A 23,958-nucleotide genomic window follows, 5' to 3' on the forward strand; every position below is an offset into this window, starting at 1 on the left:
AAAATAAATAAACATTTAAAAAATTTTTGAAAGACAAAAATCCATGTAACACTTTAACTGAAAACTCTTAGAAAACACAAGTGCCAGGGAACTAAGGTGATACTCAGATTGCATATCTATGCTTTTCAAGTTCCAGTTTCTATGTCCAGATGAATTCTGTGCTGAAATCCACCCGAGCAATACTGTGATTCTCTCGGGTCACACGATGGTGAGTGGAGTGGTCCCTGGTACTGATGAGCTCCTGAGTCCAGAGAGGGAGCAAGAGATTTATGTGACAAACCATGAAATGATGGGTAAGACCTGTTAAAGGCACCCAGCGAAAGCACCATGGGAGAACAGGGAAATGGGGTTGTTAATTTTGGTCCTGAAGATCAGAGGAGACTTCCTGGAGGAGGTGACACTTGAGTAGATGGGAGATAAAGACACAGCTTCGAATGTCATGCTGGATTTTTCGGTGGAAAACGGTGCGTCTCTGACGTTTTTTGAGCAGAGGGATAATATGGTCTTATCCCAGCAGCCCTGGAGAGATTAGGTCGCCCCGGCCGGAGAGGTCGGGAGACCAGTAAGCGTGTGGCTGCGATGATTCAGATGAGCGGTGATGAGGGGCTGTTTTAGAGTCCGGGGAAGCTGCGGTAATGATGAGAAGCCGCATTCCGGGGAGCAAGACTGGGCAAGGCTTGATGAATAATTGGATGTTGGGGGTGAAGTGGAAAGCAACGTAAGACTTCTGTCTTGGGCGATCCGGTGAATTGCGATGCTGTGAACCAATCTGGGAACTCGGGAGCAGTGTGAAGGGGAAGACGAGAAGGCCGATTGGGGTCAGGTAGGGTTTGAGATGCGTTAGAGACACCCTGGCAGAAACATTCAGTAGGTGAGTGGATGCCAGGGTCGGAACCGTTGGTACTCGTGACCTTCGAGCCCTAAGCGTGGACTGCCTTTGGTTCGGTCACCTTCAAGATTCCCAGTGGGCACGTGCTCCTTTTATAGCCGCAAAAAGGAACACGCCGTGTTTTGAGAAGAGCTGGGAAATCGGAAGGATCACGGACACGACAGAGCCTATGAGCGAGACTGTCGGACCGGCGTCAGCTCAGCTCGGGGCAGATCGACACGGTTACCGAGGACACACGTCCTCTTTGCCAGGCTCTGGAGGCGCGGCGGGCCAGCGGGACGGTGACCGTGACAGATGTAGCCCCCGCCCTCACAGAGCCCCGAGCGGTGGGAAGGTGCCAGCGGAGGAGAGATGAACATCTGTGCCTCTTTGCCAAAAAAGGCAGATTCCAGAAGCTTCAGAACTCCACGTCTGGCTGGGCAACAGTCCTGAAGTCTCGTAAACCCCGGGAGAACAAGGCAGGAGCGGGGGGTCCTCTGGGGACCGCCTGGATCCAGAGACCACTCATACGAGAGGAAGCTCTCCCTTCCTGAGAGGGGAGACTCCAGAGACGATGCGTCTGGGGTGCAGCCAGACATTTGGCGGAGGTCCTCAGGTGGCTCCCGTGAGCGGGTTCTACAAATAGGGGCTGAGGGCAGTGGAGTGAGACAGATTCAGAAGAGGCGAAAAACTAAATGCAAAGCTGTGATTAATGGGCTGCTGTTCAAGCAAGAGAAAGGTCTCAAGACCTCACGGTTCTCCTCACGGCTCTGTCCTGTGTACCTTTAAAAAAAAAAAAAAAAAACAAGGGAAATAGATATCAGCTCAGGACGAGGAAGAACTTAAACAATCTGAAAAAAGGTCCAGTAGACCCTTTGTGGCGGGGAGTCCCATCAGCAGGTACATGGGCGAAGCCCCCGGTGACCGCCTTCCGTGACCATGAAGACCAGAGTGCAGTCTTGGAGGAAGGGCGCAGTGATGTCCCTCCCAAACCGAGCATCCTTCCCGTCCACGAGCAGCCTCTGGACCCCAGAGCGGCACCCCCCAACCCCCGCCGTCTTGGGAAGCTCACCATGTCTACACGCGAGCCCACTGAAGGCGGCTGGGTCTTGTGGGGGGCCCGGGATCTTTGCAGCCAGTCAAACCCGGTTCCCGTCCGCAGCCACAACTGTCCAAATGTGTGCATTTGTCACAAGGCGCCCCACCCCTGCCTGTTTCGAGGGCTCCGTGTTTCGAGGGCTCAGTGAGGACCACTGTGCACCTCAGGTGCCTCCATTCACCACCTGCTTGTTCCAAGTATTCCACAAGAGGCTGGGAGTCCGGCAGAAGGCCCACACACATACAGACCATTAAAATGAGGAAAGAGGCTGAAGGCATAATTACAGAGTGAGGGAGAGAGCTGGAGAAAAGGGTGAGAACACACTTCTCTGAGCCTAAAAATATCATCTGTGCAGAGCCTTCTGGGCATGGCACACAGTAGGTGTCTAATAAATGATGGCCTCCTTCCCTGCACCAGCTATGCTCCAACTGCCGTCACAAAGTACCACAGACTGGGCGGCTTAAACCACAGAAATATACTTTCTCCCCGTTCTGGAGGCTGGAAGTCCGAGGTCAAGTCCCGCACAGGCCGTTTCTGGTGAGACCGCTCTTCCTGGTTTGCGGACAGCCACCTCCTCGCCGTGACCTTACGTGACAGAGAGCACAGCGAGCTCTCTAATAAGGACGCTAATCCTGTGGGAGCAGGGCCCCACCCTCGGGACCTCCAAATGCAGCCACACCCGAGGGCCCAGGTTCAGCGGATGAATTTCAGAGGGACACAAGGATTCATCCAGACCCAACGGGCAGGTGGGCAAAGATTCATCCAGATCCAATTCCCGTATCGATTTCCAGGACATGTGGGCAACCCGCCCCCTTCGCCAGGGCCCCTCCCCGGTCTTTCCAGCTGGTGAACTTGGTGGTGTGGTGTGGTTTCTCCAAGAGCCAAAGGCAGCCAGGTCCTCATGCGTCAGACTGTGCCCCCCCACCCCCACCGGCCCCCAAAATCACAACAATTTAACTCTTAGGACCTCGACTGCCCGCTCCAGACCTGGACACACTTTTTTTTTTTATCAACGTTTTTTTTTTATTTTTTTATTTTTTGGGACAGAGAAAGACAGAGCATGAACGGGGGAGGGGCAGAGCGAGAGGGAGACACAGAATCGGAAACAGGCTCCAGGCTCTGAGCCATCAGCCCAGAGCCCGACTCGGGGCTCGAACTCACGGACCGCGAGATCGTGACCTGGCTGAAGTCGGACGCTTAACCGACTGCGCCACCCAGGCGCCCCTGGACACACTTTTTGAAGTGGGAACCATTCAAGATGCCCGTGACCTGTCAGTGATGCTGGTGACCATAACATCTCCCATTTACTGACTAACGTAGTATCTTACCATCTGACGTTGATCAACTGTTTGCTATGTGCCGTGCTAAGTATTTTATGGGTACTCACTCATTCAGTACTCACCCAAACCTGTGAGGTGGGTCCTGAGATTCCTCCCCTCTCAGGGAGCCCAGGCACCCACCAGAGAAGGGTCTCCCCCACCAGGTCACATGGGGAGGCCATGCCCGGATTTGACCCCAGGCCATCAGGCCCTGATGCCCCCCGGGGAAGAAGCCTCCGTGCAGGCCCCTGTGTCCTGCTGAGGAGTGGGTCTGGGAAACAGGGAAGCGCCTGCCTTCCTAAAACCTCAGACTGTCGGGAAGTGTAAAGGAAGAAAATTCAAATCTCGTAGCTAGTAATTCAAAACATTATTTTTATGCTAAACGTGCCTCTGTCACAGAGTCAAATCCAAAATGTATGAGCATTTTGCAAGATAAAGCGGATGCTTCTGGGGAGTTTCAGCAGGATGAGCCCTAGAAGACTTCTTTCTCTTCCTCCGGGTACCGGGCTGGACGAGCCCGGGATAAACGGCTCTGGCTTACAGCATCAGGCTTGGGGCCCCCCCCCCGCCCGTCCCTCAGAACTCACCCACACTGGCCTCACCTGCACCCCCCGCCTCTCACCCACCTAGACCGCCCCCGTCCTCCCCCCGCACCCACTTTCTCCCCTCTGAACTCCACGCAACCCCAACACTCTCCATCACCCATCTGCCATTTCATAAACCACGCTGGCCTCCTGTTTCTTTTTTTTCTTTTCACGTGCGGTTTCCAACCTTTTCAGTAAAACCAGCAGTCCTCTGCAGACAAGAGCCGGGCCGTCACTTCTCCGCGTGACCGAGGGCCACATCTTGCACACGCCCCCCGCTCTGGGAACACGCGTTCATTATTTTGAGGACAGGTATTTCCTCACCGTTTGGGGCCATTCCTGCCGAAAAGCGCGTGCCCTTTCTGAGTAACAGGATGGCCCGTAAATCCCAGCTTTGACTGCCTGGGACCAGTTTGTACCAGTGATCTTTGGAAACTATACGGATGTGCTGACACGCATGCGGTTTCTGCCTCAAAGTCGCTACGTGTGCTTCCTGCCGGGCTCCTTGTCTGTCCCTTAGATCTCACCTCCCAGATGAGGTCACCACCCTCCTTATACCCGCCCCGAGCACCAGGCAGCTGTCCCGCGGCAGCGCTGGCTCGTGGCTTTGGGCAGGCTCCAGCACTGTGGGCTCGCTTTGCCTTCTAGGTCCCCGGCACGTAGCAGGCTGCATGTCACACAGTAGGCAGTCAATGAGATGCTGGTGGAATATCGAACGCTCTCCTGTTGCGGCAGATATACATGAACCCCGCCCACCCCCATCAGGCTCGGGGTGGGGCGCCTGCCTCACACCCCCCGCCGTGGGGAAACCAGAGCTCAGGGCTGGGACCCCCTGGGGGAGAACCGGGGCCAGTTCTGGGGATCACAGTGGGAGGGATGATGGCAGCGTCTGGGAGGAGCTGCTGCGGGTTTGCGGCCGCGGCCTTGTTCAACTGCCGTCCTGCACTGCCCTCTCCAGGATGACAAGAGGCGCGGCCAACTCGGCCCGCAAACACGAAATCCTCCTCCTAACCGGGGGCATTCCATCCAAGAAAGGTCGGGGCACTTGAGAAACAGTCACTTATCACTATTCTCCCTTGGTTGGGGGGAGGTGGGGGGCAGGGAGTTGTTCAGAGCTTTCCAGGGACAGAAGCCAGAAGCCCAGACACTCACGGCCCGTCCCCTCCGCTATGAGCTGGTGAGACCACAGGGCCAAGACAGGGAGGGCCCTCGACCGGGGCTCATCCCAGGGTTACATGCCTAGCAGGCACCTGGGACCTCATCAGATGCAGCATCCGAGGCAGCGGGAGGGGGTGGTGCCTGAGAGCCTGCCTTTCTAGCAAGCCCCAGCGGCCGCTGCTCTTAGGCCCCAGTCGATCCTTGATGTTCAAAACGTGGTCCAGCGACCAACAGCATCCGCATCAGCAGCACCTGGGAGATTTCTGCGACTCAAAATGTGGCCCTCATTTGACACCATCCGCAATACCCCAGAGCTCGGCCCCACCCCAGACTTCCTGGATCAGAATCCACATTTGAACCCGTCCCCCAGGTGATTCACAGACAGACACGGTCAAGTCTGAGATTCTCTGTTCTAGAATGCCGGTCTTAAGGCCATCTGCATGTTGAAATAAACCACCTGTGGGGCTGTAAAAAAAAATACTGATGTGAGCATTCCTAGAGACCCCAGTTTAATTTCTTTTCAAACTTCCCCATTATTCCAACACAAAACCAAGCTTGAGGGCTTTTGCTTTATATTAGAATATTTTCTCAGGGTGCCTGCGTGGCTCAGTCGGTTGAGCGTCCAACCTCAGCTCAGGTCGTGATCTTGCAGGCGGGAGTTCAAGCCCCGCATTGGGCTCTGTGCTGACAGCTGGGAGCCTGGAGCCTGTTTCAGATTCTGTGTCTCCCTCTCGCTCTCTCTGCCCCTCCCCCACTGATGCGCGCTCATGCCCTCTCTCTCTCTAAAATAAATAAACATTGGGGCGCCTGGGTGGCGCAGTCGGTTAAGCGTCCGACTTCAGCCAGGTCACGATCTCGCGGTCTGTGAGTTCGAGCCCCGCGTCGGGCTCTGGGCTGATGGCTCAGAGCCTGGAGCCTGTTTCCGATTCTGTGTCTCCCTCTCTCTCTGCCCTTCCCCCGTTCATGCTCTGTCTCTCTCTGTCCCAAAAATAAATAAACGTTGAAAAAAATTTTTAAAAAAATAAAATAAAATAAAATAAAATAAAATAAAATAAATAAACATTAAAAAAATTTAAAGAATATTTTCTCAATATTTTGTTTAAAAAGAGATCAAGTTCTGGGTGCTAGATATGCTATTACTGGAGAGTTGTAGATTCTAGGCCCTTCTTTGTGTTGCGTGTTAACCATCATTTGTCTAGGTTCCTGTTCTCTTTCGATCTTGCTCATAAAGTGTGATGAAATACGTGTTGAATTACGTTTGTTGGGGTGTCATTGAAAAACACAGAAAAAATATTTTCTTAAATTTAACTAATATACTTCTTAATATTTACCGGCATTTCTTTCTCCAGGGAAAACACAAATGTCCAGCCAGCACGTGAAAAGATGCTCAACATCATTAATCGCTAGGGAAGCGCAAATCAAAATGCAGTGAGACGCCACCTTGCGTGGATGGATGTAATGTTTACAGCGGAAATTAACAAGGGCAGGTGACGGTGTGCAGGAATTGGAACCCTCACACGTTGCCGGTGGGGACGCAGAAAGGTGCGGCTGCCGTGCGGAACGGGCTGGCGGTGCCTCAGAAAGTAAAACGGAAATCACCACGTGACCCAGCAACTGGCAGTCCCAGCTGTATACTCGAAAGAATTGAAAACAGGGCCTCAGATACCGGTAGGTACATGTTCACAGCGGCATCATTCACAAGAGCCGAAAGGAATATGTTCATCAACAAGTGCTTGTCAACAGATGCGTGGAGAAACAAAACGTGGTCTGTCCGCACAATGGAATATTATTCGGCTGTAAAAGAGAACGAAAGGCTGACACCTGCTACAATGTGGGCGAGCCTTGAAAACACGATAGCCGGTGAAAGGAGCCAGACAAACAGAAAAGAATACCGTGTGATTCCATTTACGTGAAGTATCTAGACGAGGCAGGTTCAAGGAGACAGACGTGGGTTCGTCCGTGCCTTCGAGAAACCATGAAGTTTCCAGAACCACACCGTGGCTTCCTTGGATGTGTTCTAGGCCTATTGCAAAGTGAGTGAAGGTCCTTCTTAACCTCAATTTTGTCCAGAAAACCTCTTGCGTCTTCCAGTTCTTAAAGGGAGCAAATCATTCATACAGACATTGCACATTTTTGCTTTATTTCTGGGTGTCTCCATTTATTTTGCACTGGAAAAGGGATCTTTTCTTCCACTGTATTTTCTGAGGAGTTGCTATTTGTACATAGAAATGCTATTGATTTGTTTTCACATCCACTCATCGTGCAGTAGTTTTCCAGTTGCCTTGTGTTTCTAGATACGGCTCATGCCGTGCACAAACATTTTAGGCGACTTACTGATTCCAGTCCTTCCCAAACCATGTGCAGTGAAGGGCCAGACTGTGGTCTTCTTCTCAATGTGTTTTACAAAACAGATGATGAGTCCATGGGATCCACTCTCGGATGTCATTAAAATGTCAAATTCCTAGGGGCACCTGGGTGGCTCAGTCGGTAGGGCATCTGACTCTTGATTCTGGCTCAGGTGATGATCTCACAACTTGTGGGATCAAGCCCCGTGTCGTGTTCCGTGCTGACAGCTTGGAGCCTGCTTGGGATTCAGGATTGTCTCTCTCTCTCCCTCTCTCTCTCCACCCCCTGATCGAGTGTGCTTGCTCGCTCTCTTTTGCTCAAAATAAAAATAAACACTTTTTTAAAAAAAGAGTCAAATTCCTAAAGAACTATTTTTTTTTAATTTTTTTGTAATGCTTATTTATTTTTGAGAGAGAGACAGGATCTGAAGCAGGCTCCAGGCTCTGAGCTGTCAGCACAGAGCCCGACACAGGGCTTGAACTCACAGACTGCGAGATCACGACCTGAACCGAAGTGGGACGCTCAACTGACTGAGTCACCCGGGCGCCCCCTAAAAAACTTTCTAAATGTTTATTTCCAATGTCTGCACTTTCTTGTCACAGACCAGGAAACAGTGGGCAGATCAGGAGTGGTCTACAACCTCACTTCGAATATCACTGGTTTAGACCTCTTTTCTAACATTTTTAGATGTGACAATTCCACACCTCTAGGACCTTCTCTGTGCCCAGTTACCAAATTCTGTTTATTACTGCAAAGTCATCAGCAGTGATTATGGGAAACACAGGAACGTGGCTCAATAAGTTATATAGCACCTGGTGTGTGTGTGTGTGTGTGTGTGTGTGTGTGTATGCACGCTCATGTGTGTGCATGCCTGTAAAATAGATTTTTTATGTTTAAAATCAGAAACAAAGAGATGTCCATACCCCCACCAATACCTGATGGTAACTGCCTGAGACCCCCAAGCGAACACCGGAATAGCTAAGCCCTAAGTGAACTCTTGACCTACACACTGCGGGCCAAACAAAATAATTGCTTTTCCCAAGCGAGTGTGAGGTTCCTTCCCTCCCGGAAAGTAACAGGAGCACTTACCTGTCTGCCTCCATTTCTTTTTTGTTTTTAAGTTTATTTATTTTGAGAGAAAGAGAGAGAGAGAGACTGTGCACACAGATGAGGGGCAGAGAGAGGGGGAGAGAGAGCAGATCCCAAGCAGGTTTCACACCACGAGTGCAGAGCCTGATGCGGGGCTTGAACTCACGAACCCCAAGATCACGACCTGAGCCAAAGTCAAGAGTAGGACGCTTAACCAACTGAGCCACCCAGGTGCCCCGGGTCTGCCTTCATTTCTTAAACCTCTCTCTCACTTGCATACTCCTCCCACCTGGTCTTTTCTCTGCTCCCCAAACACACGAAAATGGTTCTGGCCTCTAGGGTTTTTGCCCCAGCTGCCCTCTCTCTCCGAGAAACCCCTCCTCCCCCTCTCCCAATCTTGCAGGGTCTCAGCTCAGGCCACCAGCTCTCAGTGAGTCGCTCAGGCCTACCCCATCTAGCTTAGATCCCCGGTCCACAGTTGCCTCATGCCTTTTTTTTAACGGTACTTACACCATCTGACATTTTTCTGCGTTTATACCCTCTGCCAGATTATAAGGTCCATGAGAGGAGAGTCCTAACCTGTTTTGATCACCTGTGCATCACCCGGTCTTGTATGATGCCTGGCAGAAAATAAGCATGTGTATGAAATGGACGAGTCCACGAGAAGGGAACAGCCGTGCGAAGATGAGAGGGACAAGCATTTCGGTCAGCAAGAACAGCAAGGAGCAGCAAAAATGGTGTGTTCTAGGCAAGAAAGGCGACTGGTTGGGGCCGGAGGGGTTCGAGATGAGGTGGGCAGGGATGAGAGAGGTCGGGGCCTTTTGCAACATAGAAAGGATCTTGCCTGGCAGAACTTGATGTGATACTGACTGGGGAGGATGTGGTAAAGCACACACACCGCACACCCTTTGCCATTTTAACCATTCTCAAGTGCAGGATTCAGGGGCACTAAGCACGTTCACATCGCTGTGCAGCCGCTGACACCATCCGTCTCCAGAACTTTTTTTCATCTTCGCAAACTCAGACTGCGTCCCCATCAAAGAATTCCCATCCCCTGGGCACCTCTATTCTCTCTGTCCTTATGAATTTGCCCTCCTGTGAGTGGAATCATGCAGTAGTGGTCCTTCCGTGTCTGGCTTCTGTCACTCAGCCTCAGGTTCGTGGCCCTCGTGGCTTGGGTCAGAGCTGTCTTCCTTGTTCATCGAGACAAGATACAGCTAACACAGTATCTTTCTTGCTTTTTGAGGCTCAGCAGTATCCCACTGTGTGTAAACACCTTTTGAGCACCCATTCATCAGCACGGGGCGGGGGAGGGGGGAGGCTGGGGGCTGCTGGGTTTAAAGGCTCTCTTGGGTGGGGACTGGCCCCAGGGCCACGTGGGCCAGGGAGGACAGCGGGGGACGGGGGGGGGGGGGGGGGGGGGGGGGCGGAGGCTCAGATCCTCAGATCAGGACCTCATCTGCCGGACTCAGGACACCGGGCTGCAACCGCGGAACGCAGCCCGGGAAGGAGCGGGCGGGGCCCAGCTGGGCCGCAACCGCGGAACCCAGCTTGTCCCGGCCGCCGCCCTCCCGCTCCCGACGGGTCCCCGCCCGGCGCAACGGCGCCCTCCGCCCGCCAAGGCGCTTGCGCAGGAAGAGCCCCGCGGAAGACGCGGGGCGCATGCGCAGGAGGCTCCGCTCCCCGGGAGTCGATCCGCGATCCGGGATTTGGGCGCCGCCGAGAGCTCTGTTTATAAACACACCGCGCGGCCACCCGCGAGGGGCAACCCGACAGGTAGTGGGGTCGGAGGTCAGAGGTCAGCAGGGGCGCCAGGGGCAGACCGATCCCTTAGCCTTTGGCGGCTGCTGGCGGCGCGGCGCGGCGTGGCCGGCCCGGCCGTCCGACCGCGGTCCGGGGCTGCCGGGTGCGCCACGTGGTGCGCACGTGGTCCGGTCCCGGCGCGGACCCTCCCTTCCCCCCACGGCGCCGGCGGCCCGCAGCGCCCCCTGGTGGCGGCCCCGCGCGCCGCACCGCTCGTGGCGCCTGCGCACCAAGCGTCACGACGCGCCTTCCGGTCTGCGCGCGACCGGGCGTGGGTCGGTTGCGTCCTTGCGACAACCGCGCGCCCTCCCGCCCGCCCGGGGTCCCGGCGAGGGGAAGCTGGGGGCGGCCCGCCCAAGGTCACACGCGCGGCGCCGGGGCGGCCCCAAGACCCCGCGCCGTGCGGGGGCGGGGCCTGCGGCGTCCACGTGGCCCCGGTGGCGGAGCGCTCGGCCCCCGCCGCCGCCTGCCCAGCCCGACTTTGCGCTCGTGCGCGGCGGCCCCGCGGACGCTCTCCGGGTGCCCCGTGCGCGCTGAATGCGAGGGGGCCGCGCAAACGAGAGGCGACGCGCCGGCCTCTCCCGTCACCTGGCCGGGCGCTCGCGGAGCCCCCAGGCTGTGCCGTTGTTAGAGCGGTCGCTTCCCCGCCCGCCTTTGATTTTATGCCCTGTTGCTTCAAAAAAGATTTGAGGAGGCTTGCAGAGGTTAGAAAGCCGACTTCCCCCGACTTACTTTTTTTTTTTTTTTTTGCCATTTTTTCGGAAAGGCTCACCATTGCATTGCCGCTGCTGGTTGCTCTGTCAAAATTAGTTTGCCCACTTGAGCAACATCTATTCGATGCCTACTGTGTGCTGGACGTTGCTGCAGCCTTTAAGGTGCCTGGGTCACGTGTAGGGAAGAGGCAGCTCTAAAGCTGGTTATCAGGAAAAGGCAGGAAGTACTTACCCTGAAGATCAGGCTGATGCTACTGTAACAAGTGGTTGGGGCGGGGTGCATGTGCATAAACATGAGTTTATTTCAAATTTAGCTGAAACCAAGCATGGGCAGCACCCCCTCCACAAAGAATGATAAAACAAACAGTATTCTTTCTTGTAAATCTCTTAGAGCCCACTGATGCTCAGAGAATGCTTTTGTTTATTTTTGCTGAATTCTTTTATTATTATTTTAGAGAGCGTGAGCGGAGGAGAAGGTCAGAGAGAGAGAGAATCTCTCCACACCCATGGAGCTGGACGTGGGGCTCTATTCCGTCACCCTGGAATCATGACCCAAGCTGAAGTCAAGATCCCATGCTCAACTGACTGAGCCAGGCAGGTGCCCCTCTCTTCCCTGAGTAATTCTTTTTTTTAAAAAAAATTATTTTTGAGAGAGAGAAAACAGGTGAGTGGGGGAGGAGCAGAGAGAGAGGGAGACGCAGAATCTGAAGCTGGTCCCGGCTCAGAGCTGTCAGCACAGAGCCGGACATAGGGCTCGAACTCACGAACTCAGAGAACATGACCTGAGCCCAAGTCAGATGCCCCACCAGCCAAGCTACCCAGGTGCACCCCCCCCCCCCCCGTAATTCTCAAACCCAAAGCCAGTCTCTAGTTGAAATTCACCCATGATCTGCCAAACTGAGTTGCTTCCCAATAAACTTGTCATTAAATGTAATTAATATGTGATACGAACTTTGAAGCCAAAGAGAATTTCATCAATGACATGAGCAACTTCTTGGCCAAATTGGATCATGGTTTTCCCATAGGGCACAAATACGGTTTTTCCTCCATGTTTTCTGCCGGTTACAATGTAAAGGATACAGGGTTGACACATTTTGGTCAAAATTTTGGCAACATTTTAAATTAAACTACATTGTTAATTTTCTCCATTACTTTCTTAAGTGTAGACTAGAGGTTGGGAGAGTTTTCCCGGAAGGGTCAAATGGGAAATATTTTAGGCTTTGCCAGACACATGTAGTGTCTGTCACATATTTTTTCTTTTGTTTTGTTTTTTTACCACCCTTTCAAAACATGAAAGCTGTTCTTAGCTCCAGCAAAGGCCAGATTCAACCTTCTAGCTCTGAACTGTAGCATGTTCAGATTTCCACAATATAAATGTTTCTCTGATGGCTGATTTCAAGCGGCCAATGTGGGGTGCCTGAACCAACATGGAGTGTCAGAATGAGGCTTGGGAACCCTCTTTCCAGCATATGGATCCAATAAATGGAAGTAACCCAAGGCACGTAGGTCACGGTAGGATAATTGAGAAGTAACGTGTTTTGAGACCTTGTTATCAAGAGTACTGATTTCACTGTAAACTTCTATAATTTAATTTTTGATAATGTCTGTTTAACCGCAAGCCCACAGAATTCCTGAAAATTTAACATTTGATTCTCTTGCCCCAGCTCCGGCTCGCACGGGTGTCACCTCCAAGTGGAGATGGGGTTGTGTAAGCTAGGCTTCTGGGTTGGTCCTGGATGTTCAGTTTCTTCCCCCCGGGTTCCACTTAGGCGCCCCCCAAGGTGACCCCCGGCGAGTCAGTGCCCTGTATCATCCCCTCCCCCTGAGTCTGAGCCCGACCCATCATGTGCTTATGACCAGCAGAGTTTGCTGAGTGGGGTAGGCCCTCGTTCCCTTGACTGTGTCCCTTCACATGTGAAGGATGATGGATGTCACACCCATCACGCCCACGATCCCATGATGTCTGGAGACACAGTCTCCTGCCGGCCTTGCAGGAGCCACAGCCACGTGAACAGCCCTTGGAGAAGGCCCCGTGGCAGGGGACGGTGGGCCGCCTCCAGGACCTGAGGGTGGCCTCCAGCCAATTGCCACAAAGAAGCTGGGGCCCTCGGTTGTGTGCTCACGAGGACACGCGTGTGCCAGCAGCCTGAATGAGCCGGAAAGAGTGGAGCCTCCAGACGAGAGCAAAGCCCAGCCCCCACCTGGATTACGCGGGAGACCGTGAGCCGGCGGCTCTGCCCACCCCTGACTCCTGCCCTGGGGAGCCTGAGGTAACCAACCTGTGCTTTGTCAGTTACTAAATGTGTGCTCGTTTGTTACACTGCATCAGAAAGTGAATATGTCATCATTTGCTACATTTATGCACCTTTCTATGTATGTGTGAAATGTTACATTTCCCCATTTTAAAAAGTTGGGGAGAAATGTAAACATTGCACAATGAAAATAGCAGGCAAGAACCGTACCCCGGTGTTGGCCCAGAATGCTCTCAGATGGTGTCACTGTGAGGAAACTCGAGGTGGGTTTCCGTTTGGGATGGGTTCACCCCCCCCACCCCCGCCCGCGGCCCGCAATGACTCTGTCCTGAGTCCACGAGCTGTGCGGTGGGTGTGAGGTCGGGAGCTAGACTCCTGTGCCTCATTTTCTTTTTAAAAAATTGTTTAATGTTTTTATTTATTTTTTGAGAGAGAGAGGCAGAATGTGAGCAGGAGAGGGGCAGAGAGAGAGAAAGAGACCCAGAATGTGAAGCAGGCTCCAGGCTCTGAGCTGTCAGCACAGAGCCCAACCTGGGGCTCGAACCCACGGACTGAGAGATCATGACCTGAGCCAAAGTCGGACACTCAGCCGACTGAGCCACCCAGGCGCCCCTCCTGTGCCTCGTTTTCACCTCTGTGCCAGAGCTTCCTGCCTACCTGTGTGTCCCAACAGGCCTCCCTGTCCTCTCCTTTCAAGTGGAGGTGACCACAGTACCTGCCTCATGGCACAGCTGCACAGGTCTCGGTGAGGCCACCATTTTCAGTGGACCGTGTTAAGTGGCCATCATCCCTTGCTGCCCTCACCCGCTATGGAGCCGTCAGGGGGCGGGGAGGGGGACCGACTCCAGCTGGGCACGGATGGGTCTACACCATGCATAGTGAGTGATTCAGGAACCCAAGTCAGTCACTGTCTGCCATCCCCCAAGCCTTCCGGGAGAGGTCAGGTGTCTGTCTGATAGGAGTTTCCCCCAAAAGGGTTCTTACCTCCTAAGCTACAGCCTCGAGAAGGGAAGGCCTTTCCCTCTCCAGATGCCATGGGAGAGCGTGAGCTGTGGTGGCCGTGGGGCTTGCCACAGGAGGAGCACAGATATCATTGTCTGAGGTGGCTGGAACCATGGGGTCGAGCCACCCTGAAATTCCCCCTACATCCAGATCCTGGTCATGTGGATGGACACACTGGGCATCGTTCAGACCATTTTGAGTTGAGCTTTCTGGTAGTTGACGGCTGAGCTCGCATCCTGATTAGGTTGTCATGTAAAAGCTGTTGCATTGATGGGGGGAGCGGTTGTGGACACGAGGGACAACGGACAGTGGATTCTGGGTTCTGTGTCTGCAGCTCCCCTGGAGTCGGGCAAGGTGGGCGGGGCCCGTTGGCTTCCATTTTGTCATAGCTAAATCCCCGTGAGGCGTTCTGCGTGCTGGCTACCATCTGCCAGCACCTTGACCTTGGACTCCCAGCCTCCAGAACCGTGAGAAATCAGCGTCTGTTGTCTGTCAGTGGTCCGGGCTGTGGTGTGCTCGTTACGGCAGCTGAGCTGACGAACGCACTCCCCACATCTGCCCGCGCGCTCCCTGGCCTCTGAGGCCTTGTCTGGAGGCACTTTTGTGCTAAAGAGAAGCCGCCGTCGGGCACGCTAGCATCGGCGGCCTGCGTGGGGTGGGGGCCCCACGTGCTCAGAGCTGGCAGAGGCTTCTCGAATGCTGAGCGCCTGACTCTGGGATCCGCACGGGATGCTGCCGTCCTGCCCGCCCCTCGGCAGTTGTTAGAACGGAGGCGGGGATTCTGGGCTCTGACAACCCCGTTGCCCCTCACTCTGATGTGACCACAACTACCCGCTCATGCCCCCGTTCACGCTCACGGGCAAACGCACACAAGGAAGCATCGAGCCAGCGTGGGACCCGCACCGGCCACGGTTTCCGGGCCTGGGCCTCCCGGCTGTTGCTCCGCTTCCTGCTTTAATTCCGCTGGGCCTCGTCCCCGTCCTCCCACTTCTCCTGCAGTCAGAAGAGGCTGGTCCCCAGTCCCAGGCCCGCATGCTTCCCCCAGCCACAGACGCCCAAAGTCTGTGGGCGTGCGGGCCTCCGCCAAGGAGCCCTCCCGCACCCCTGCCCCGCAAGCCTGCGTGCCACCATCACCATCACCGCCCTTGTGCCTTTGCCCTTCTCTTGCCTGCGGGACCTCACAAAAGAGAGCAGGGTCTCTGGGCCCCGGCCCAGCCTGAGCGCTTCGTGAGGCCCGGGTCCCCCCTTTGCCTGCCAGACTTGACCCCCCTCCCCAGAGGAGAAAGCTCCTACTAATCACCCTGCCCAGGACGCAGGCGGATGAATCTTCCCAGACCGGCGTGGGGGCTCGAGGTTGGCCTGGCAGGGACAAAACCGAGCAGGCCTGAGGACCGGACTCCCGGCCGACAGCCGTTCTCGGCTTTATCGGCCGCTTTTTCTGCCAAACAAAGGCCCTGCCCGCCCTGGGAGCCCACGCTGCTGCTCTATTGAAATCTCGAGGTGGTTCCCTATTAATCACTCCCTCTGGTGCCTCAGAGGCCAAAAAGACTCAAACAAAACCTCTTTTCTAAGCAGGAAGAGCTTTCCAGAGGCCTGAGCAGAAAGATTCCCCAACTCCTCTCCAGTATGACACTAACAAGATGCTGGGGCCTCTGGGACTCACACAAACAAGAATAGCTGGGCGGGGGGCGGGGGGGGAGGGGGGTGCGGATTTGGAATGTGACCAGTCTGTCTGTGTGCTCCATAGACAAGGCAGGGGTGGTGAGTAAGGGGTCTCGCCCGCATATGGCCCCTTCCTTGTTTTATTTACTTTTTTATTACTTAAAAAAAATTTTTTTTTTAATTTTTTTTTCAACGTTTTTTATTTATTTTTGGGACAGAGAGAGACAGAGCATGAACGGGGGAGGGGCAGAGAGAGAGGGAGACACAGAATCGGAAACAGGCTCCAGGCTCTGAGCCATCAGCCCAGAGCCCGACGCAGGGCTCGAACTCACAGAGTGCGAGATTGTGACCTGGCTGAAGTCGGACGCTTAACCGACTGCGCCACCCAGGCGCCCCCAAAAAATTTTTTAACATGTATTTATTTTTGAAAGAGACAGACCACGAGTGGGGAGGCAGAGAGAGAGAGGGAGACACAGAACCCGAAGCAGGCTCCAGGCTCTGAGCTGTCAGCACAGAGCCCGACGCGGGGCTCGAACCCATGAACCATGAGATCATGACCTGAGTGGAAGTCAGACGCTTAACCGACTGAGCCACCCAGGCGCCCCTTCCTTGTTTATTTTAAAAAGCAAAAAAGACCCAATTAAACGATTTTTTTTGAAAGCAGACACATACGAAAAAGGTGAGAAAGAGAAAAAAAATCCCATTTCACTCCAGCCTCTGACACAACCTTGACTCTTAACTCCTGTGTCTCTCTTTTTTTCTGATGTTGCCACTCTGCATTAACCAATAACTAATCTTGCATTTAAGCATCATTCTGTAAATGTGAGTTTGGCTTGTTTTTTTGAACAGAAACACCAAGCCATCATTCCCCAAGACAAGTCCTCATTTCCTGGGGACCAGGCCTGATATCTGCGGGCCTGCCTTTTGGACTGTCCTGTTGCAGAGAGAAACAGCCTCTTTGTCCCGATATTGTGGCCCCTATCAGGATGGGGAGCGGCCTCTATGCCTCTGAACGGAAGCACATTCCTTTCCATAAAGATTTAATTTAAAAAAAAAAGGGAAAAAAAGCTGGCTCGAAGAACATTTGAGGGCCATCCGTTCCCATGAGGGCAGAAGTGTATCAAAACAATCACATCCTCTCAGCTTGGGAAGTCAGATGGATAAAGATGCAATTCATTGTAAAGGCCTCAACATGGGAGGTATACTTCAAAACACAAAATCTGGCATGTTTTGGATACAGCAGTAGTCCCGTGAATCTAAAACAGGTATGGCATGGGGCACGTGGGTGGCTCAGTCGGTTCAGTGTCCAACTTCGGCTCAGGTCATGATCTCACGGTTTGTGAGTTCGAGCCCCGCGTCGGGCTCTGTGCTGACAGCTCGGAGCCTGCAGCCTGCTTCGGATTCTGTGTCTCCTCTCTCTCTCTGCCCCTCCCCTGCTTGCTTTCTCTCTCTCTCTCTCTCTCTCTCTCTCAAAAAATAAACATTAAAAAAAAATTTTTTTTAACAGGTATGGCGCAGACAACGGGAAGGATGGGGGACACATAGCATCATCACACTGGGAGATCAATATGACGTCTCAACCCAAGAGGGCAGATGCTCTCCTTGCCGAAATAATAAACCTGAGAAACAGATGATGTGGCTTGATCTGTGACCAACCAGGCCTGATCACTCCTTGAAGGTTAACAGAATAAAATGACTGGAAATTAGTCTGGCCTAATACACACTGTCAAATAGCAGGGAAATCCTACGAGGACAGTGAAAAAAAAAAATAACTTCTGCAGCCTTGCCATTGTGAGTTTTGTTGTTTTTTTTTTTATTAAAAAATTGACACTCTTAATAGGAGAGATGATTAGGATAATGGTTCTTCAGTGCTTCCTGAGGATCCATCACACCAGTGAAGGGAGGAAATTTAAGGTACAGCTGGGTACCTTACTGTACCTATTAGCTCACTGTTATTCCAGGAAGGGCTCAGGCGCTCGATGGCTTATCTTTTTGAAAAATGTCACTAATAATCGGAAAGTTTTGTGTTTTGCTTTATGGTTTACAGCACACATCAACACACAGGGTTCCCCTGTCACACACACACACACACACACACACACACACACACACACACACAAATCAGAGACATTCCTCCCACCCCGTCCTCGACACAGGCTTTCTTTTCCCCAAACTGAAGAAGAGATCAGAAGGAGGCTAAGCCTTTGGCTTAACTTCACAATCCAACAAGTGGATACGTGAGTAATGCTGGCACTTAGCTTCTCATCTCCCCGTTTCCTCCCCACCACCCACACCCCTGTGATAGTCATTCCAAAGCACAAAGTGATGGTGTTTTGCAGAGTGATTGATCAGTGTGTGTGCTAGGCAGTTATTAAAATGATGTCGACTGAGGACTTTTAAGAATGGGGAAATACCATACAAAGTAACGCGACATGAAAAAGGTAAGATACGAGATAGAGTGTGAGCGTGTGTGTGCGTGTGTGTGTGTGTGTGTGTGTGTGTGTGTGTTCTCAGGGAAATGCCCCAAACTATTGAAAGTAGTCAGTGGTGAGATTAGGCACACGACTAGTTTCTTTTTTATAAGTATTTCCTGATTTTATACAATGAACATATATTGCATTTCAAATCAGGGAAAGTGTCATTTTTAAAAATGAAATTTAGCAGAAACTGGATTGGCTCTCCGAGGTGCTTTTTCTCGCGTATGCCGCCTTTTTCTGCTGATTGATTTCCGTGGCCCTTTTAAGTCCCCTTTATTCCATTCTTGCTGTGCTAGCTTGTTGCTTGGTAACCATCATTTTCACTGATTGCCTGTTTCTCACTGGTACTCTCTAGTGATGCCACATTGCAGAGCGATCCCCTGTGAAGTGACTTCCGTCCAGGGCCACAAAACAAAACCATCTAACCTTAATCATCACACCTTCCACCTTACGAGACGTGAGTACCACTGCCGGCTCCCCAAGACGTTGGGTTTCATAAATGTCCCAGAAAGAATGAACGTGGTGAAGATTCGAGGGGCCTACTTTTTGCTTCCACACGCAGCTGTGAGAATCTCTCCTTTTACCTCCTTCCACGCTGCCGGTCCTCACCGTCGGCCCTGTGCCCTGTTGTGGCAGGTGCATTTTTGCTGCCTACCTAGAAGCCCCCGCCCACCCTTCTCCTCTTCCTGCAGAGAGATCCCAGATTTTGTCCAGATACATACTTGCTATCTGCTGCAGGAGAAGTGGGGCCCAGCTCTTAAGAGAGGATCACGACTAAGCTAGGAAGGGTGTGGTGGTCCCACATCCCCCATGGCTTAGGCACAGGTGGGGAGTGTAATTTGGGCCGACAAGACATGAAGCGAAGTGGGCTGGAGTCTTTGTTCCTAAAGAGAGACGCATGAAGCAAAAATGGTCTCTGGATCCTGGTTTGGGAAGACGGGGCCCAAGGCCCCTTCAGGCACTCGAAAGTACAAGAACCAATACATCAAGGACACAGGTGCCACATGGTGGAGAGAAATGGAGTCCTTGATGGCACCACGGAGTCACTGAATCAGCACATCCTAGGCCTGTCCTTTCTCCTAAGTTCTTACACGTGAGGTCATAAATCCCCTCTGCGTCAGAGCCACACTGGGTTGGCTTCTCTGTTATTTGCAGTTAAAACCTGCTAACTGAGCCAGTGCCGAAGTTAGACGTGTTTGCATGATGTGAACCTCCCCCTCGTCTCCGTAGGGCACCCACGTGTTGTGGATTATCCAGAGAACTCACAGTTTACACTGAGCCTGGTACAGTTACTACTGCCCTATTTTACTCTCCAAAATGTCCCAGTTTCAGATGATCAATTATATGGTCATTGTTCTGGGTCAGCCTGTGTCCCTGCAGTAGTCACATGTTGAAACCCTGCCCCTAGTCCCTCCAAATGTGACCTTACTTGAAAATAGGGTCATTGCAGATGTCATTCATTAAAGTGAAACCATACTGGAGTAGGTGGCCACTAATCCAGAGTGACTGGGGTTCTCATAAAAAGGGGGCTGGCCCTGCTGATACCTCGATCTCAGACTTCTGGCCTCCAGACTGAGAGACGATGCATTTCTGTGGATTAAGCCACTTGGTTTGTGGTACTTCGTTACAGCAACCCCAGCGTTCTCATGCAGTCATCCTCCCCACTGGCTCTGTCTGAAGAGGAAGGAATCACTCTGGCTGCCAGTGAACTGAGGTGTCGGCATTTGAGGGCAGCCTTGCAGGAAACGTGAGATGTCAACAGGCAGGGATGGTGTGTGGAGAGGGGGCATGAGGTGTGTGAGCCAGGGCAAAATTACAGACAACTCTTAAGGCATCCTGACCCTATGAAATGGGAGCAAGGGAACAGTCCGACCCAAGGCACCTAAAGCTTCTCTGAGAGGAGGAATTCTGGTATAGGGAAGCAGCAGAGGAGGTATGGCATCCGATACTGTGTAGTCTTGATCCAAGTATACACAAATACATAGAGGAGACGCCAGAATGCTCAGAAACAGATCTGTGTACATGTGAGCACTCAGTATGTGACAGAGTGGCCCTGCAGAGCCGTTGGGGGAAAGACGTAGTTTTCAACCAATGATACCAAGAAAATTATGTACGTACACATCTGTCAAAGAAATGGAACCCCTACCTCACATCGTATGCAAAAAGTCAATTCCAGGTGGATCAAAGAATTAAATGTGAAAGGCAGAGCTACAATCTTTTAGAAGACACTGTAGGAGAACATCTTCATGACTGAGGGGTAGGGAATAACTTCTTGAACAAGTCATTGAGAGCACCAATCATAAATGAAAACAGGGCAAGCCGGACTAAATTAAAATCAAGAAGCTGTTCCTCAAAGTGTAGCAACAGCTTTGCTCAGACTGGAAGGAGATAACCTGCACAGGAATAACCAACCAAGACCCATTTTCCAAATATTTAAAGAGCTTCAAACCAATGAGGAAAAAACAAAAACAAACAAAACAAAACAAAACAAAACAAAACAAAACAAAAACAGATGACCCAAGAGAGAAATGGGTAAAAAACTGGAACAGGCACTGCATGGAAGGGCCTATCTGGATGGCCAGTAAAGGTTCAACCTCATCAGAAGTCACACAAAACTATTAAAACTATGTCACACACTATTAAAACTATGATGAGGCAGCTTCATAGCTTCCAGGCTGACAATTTAAGAGTCTGACCGAGCCAAGTGATGGCAAAAATATGGAGCAAGGGGGGCTGAAATACACTGTAAGCAGAAGTGCAGATTGGGACAAAGGCTTTGGAAAATAGTTTGACATTATCTGGGAGATCTGAAGTTTGCCTATCCTGTGACTCCAAGTGTACGTCTAGATATATAACCGAGAACAGAAGTTCTCATGTGTCCAAATCTCCTGGGGGGCTTCTGGGCCCCATTCCCAGAATGTGAGTCTGAAGGTCTGGGTGGACCCCCAGATCTGCATTCTAACAAGTCCACAGGTAATGCTGACACTGCTGATCTAGGGAACCACACTTTGAGAAGCACCTGGAGAGATGTGTGTTCCTGTGCTCCGGGATATACAGACGGGAAGTGTTCTTAGAGTAATTGCTGAAAATGTCCATCTACAGTTGAATGAACAAAGTATGGCATATTCCTACAGGGGAAATGCTAGAAAGCATTGGAAATGAATGGACCACTTGCAAACTATGGACACATGGTCCAAACAATTTGATTGTAAAATGCCAGACACAGAAGACCTTACACAGGGGTGCCTGAGTGTCTCAGTGGGTTAAGCATCCGACTTGATCATGACTCAGGTCGTGATCTCGCAGTTCGTGCTGACAGCACAGAGCCTGCTTGGTATTCTCTCCCTCTCTCTCTCTGCATCTTCTCCCCCGACTCAAAATAAACAAGAAGGCCTATGCAGTATCATTCCAATCATAAAAAGCGTAAAAACAAATAAATGCAACCCATTATTCAAGGTTGCACACATAACGTGATAAAACTCTAAGGGTAAGCGAGTCTGTCATCCTGAGCTCTGTGACCTCTGTTTGAGCACGTTAGCCACAGAACATTGCGTGGCCACCCCTGGCCTCAAGGCAGGCTGAGACACGCTGTGTTTTAGCTGGGCTCCGTACCCTCCTGGGCAAAACCGGAGTTGTACTAACCAGAGGAAGTGCAGAATGGATACGGAGGAGGCTGCTAGGAGGCTCTGCCCTTTTAACTGCAGACGATAATCATTAACCACCCTGTGACACCGCCTGGGTCACACCCACCAGAAGCCAGGACTCCTGACGGCGGTCACCTGCAGGACAAGCGCCCCCGCCTTCCTCGCTCGAACACGGCTTCACCTCCGGCATCCTACAGAGGAGAATGATCTCCATCTTGTCACGTTTTGAATCTTCGATGGCTAATTACATTCTGTAGGGGAGGGACTGGGTGGTAAATCTGGCCCGCCCGTGGCGGGTCGCTGCTGGGTGACCACCGTCACCAAAGGGAAACACGGAGGTGTTACAGGAACTGCCATTGTCTTTCTGTGCTTAGGGTCAAGCATGACTGTTTCCAAGTCATGATTCCAAGGGAATCAGGGGTTTTTGGTTTCGAGAGAGGTTCAGGAATCTTGGGGGTCCTGTACTCTTTTTTTTTTTTTTTTAACCTTATATTTATTTGATCCTTTTCTCAGACGTTACTTATTTTCTTATTCTAGGTTGGTTGTAAATCTCCTTCAGGGCCTATATTTGCTGCTGTTGGCACGGTAAGAAAACGCTTGCCAGGGAGGATTTCAAACCTGGAAGCGAATGTGTCAGCTCACTTCAAACTCAACAGCTGGTTGCTCATTCTCGATGGCAGTGGTAGACGTAAAAGACTGAGCAGCATTCTGTCTTATAGATTTCATCTTTTTGATCACCGTAAACTTCGTCAGACTCTCTCAGCCAGCTTGTTTTTTTCCTTTGAAGCCTCAACAGGATAAACCGTAGAGGGGAAATCCGATCGGCACGTATTGCACAGCCGAGGGACGCCGGGCCGTGCACTTTTCACACGCATCTCGTGGCCTCCCCACACCACGTCATCCGCAAGGTACACGCACAACAGAGGCTGCATTTCAGCTGCTTCCAATTACCGGAGCACCAACTGTGTCTAGCACAGCCACGCTTTTTTGTAAATGGCTGGGAGTTAGGCCAGAAGTTAGACTTCTCGAATTCCATTTCCTTCCCTAAGATACGAACGTCTTCACACGTGTGGGAAGCTGCGTTTGTTTCTCCCTTTTCTCCCGCTTCGCAACGGGGACGCGGTGCTGTGCGTGGGGGGAGGATGAGACCAGCAGCCCCCGCCCCCGTGGCGTGGAATTGGTAAAGACCAGTTTCATTTAGTCTCACGGCCTTTGGTTCCGAGTCTTCCCGCGAGCAGACCTCCGGGGATCTCTGGTTGCGCTCCCACACTTGGGCCTGTGTTTTTAAACTTGAGTCCCGGTTATAATTTTAGGTTGAAACAGGAGAAATTAGTGGCCGTTGAGCAGATTTGACGATTCTTGAGGGGCAGTAGGGCGCGTCAACCCAGTGCTGAATAGCGTGACTGGGATGTCGCTTTCCTGCCGGGCGCTGCCCGGAGCCCTTTACACACATGACCCTCATTTAGTCCGGAGGTTTACAGGCAGTGGGGAAACTGAGGCATGGGGAGCCCCACGGTCACACAGGTAGTTAGTGCTGGAGTCACACCTGAAGCCTAAGGGGGTCTGGTTCCAGTGCCTGTCCCCACACCCACGGCGCCCATGTGCCGTCGGCTCTGCTAACCTAGGGGCGGAAGCATACTGTCATCTGTGTGGGTGACAAAGCGTTTTGTAGGAAGGACTAAGTGAGAGCTTTTTGCTCATGTATTTTATTTTACTTGATTTTATTTTTTTTTAAGTTTTTATTTTTTTTTTTTTTGAGGTGGGGGGAGGGGCAAAGAGAGAGAGGAAGACACAGAATCCGAAGCAGGCTCCAGGCTCCGAGCTGTCAGCACAGAGCCCGACGCGGGGTGGAACTCACGGACCGCGAGATCATGACCTGAGCTGAAGTCGGACGCTTGGCCGACTGAGCCCCCCAGGCGCCCCCAAAGTATCGCTGTTTCAA

The 23,958-nt window shown here is 52.1% G+C and overlaps 1 long non-coding RNA gene across 1 annotated transcript; it reads left to right on the top strand.

Annotated features, from left to right (window-relative positions):
* Positions 1–11,722: 11,722 nt before the first annotated feature.
* Positions 11,723–23,092, top strand: LOC122471232. Its single transcript, XR_006294151.1, has 4 exons — positions 11,723–13,249; positions 17,403–17,686; positions 18,728–18,829; positions 22,554–23,092. It is a non-coding gene; the product is annotated as an uncharacterized LOC122471232 (long non-coding RNA).
* Positions 23,093–23,958: the final 866 nt, after the last annotated feature.

The sequence above is a fragment of the Prionailurus bengalensis genome, chromosome E3 (genome assembly GCF_016509475.1).
Source record: "Prionailurus bengalensis isolate Pbe53 chromosome E3, Fcat_Pben_1.1_paternal_pri, whole genome shotgun sequence".
Taxonomy (NCBI): Eukaryota; Metazoa; Chordata; class Mammalia; order Carnivora; family Felidae; genus Prionailurus; species Prionailurus bengalensis.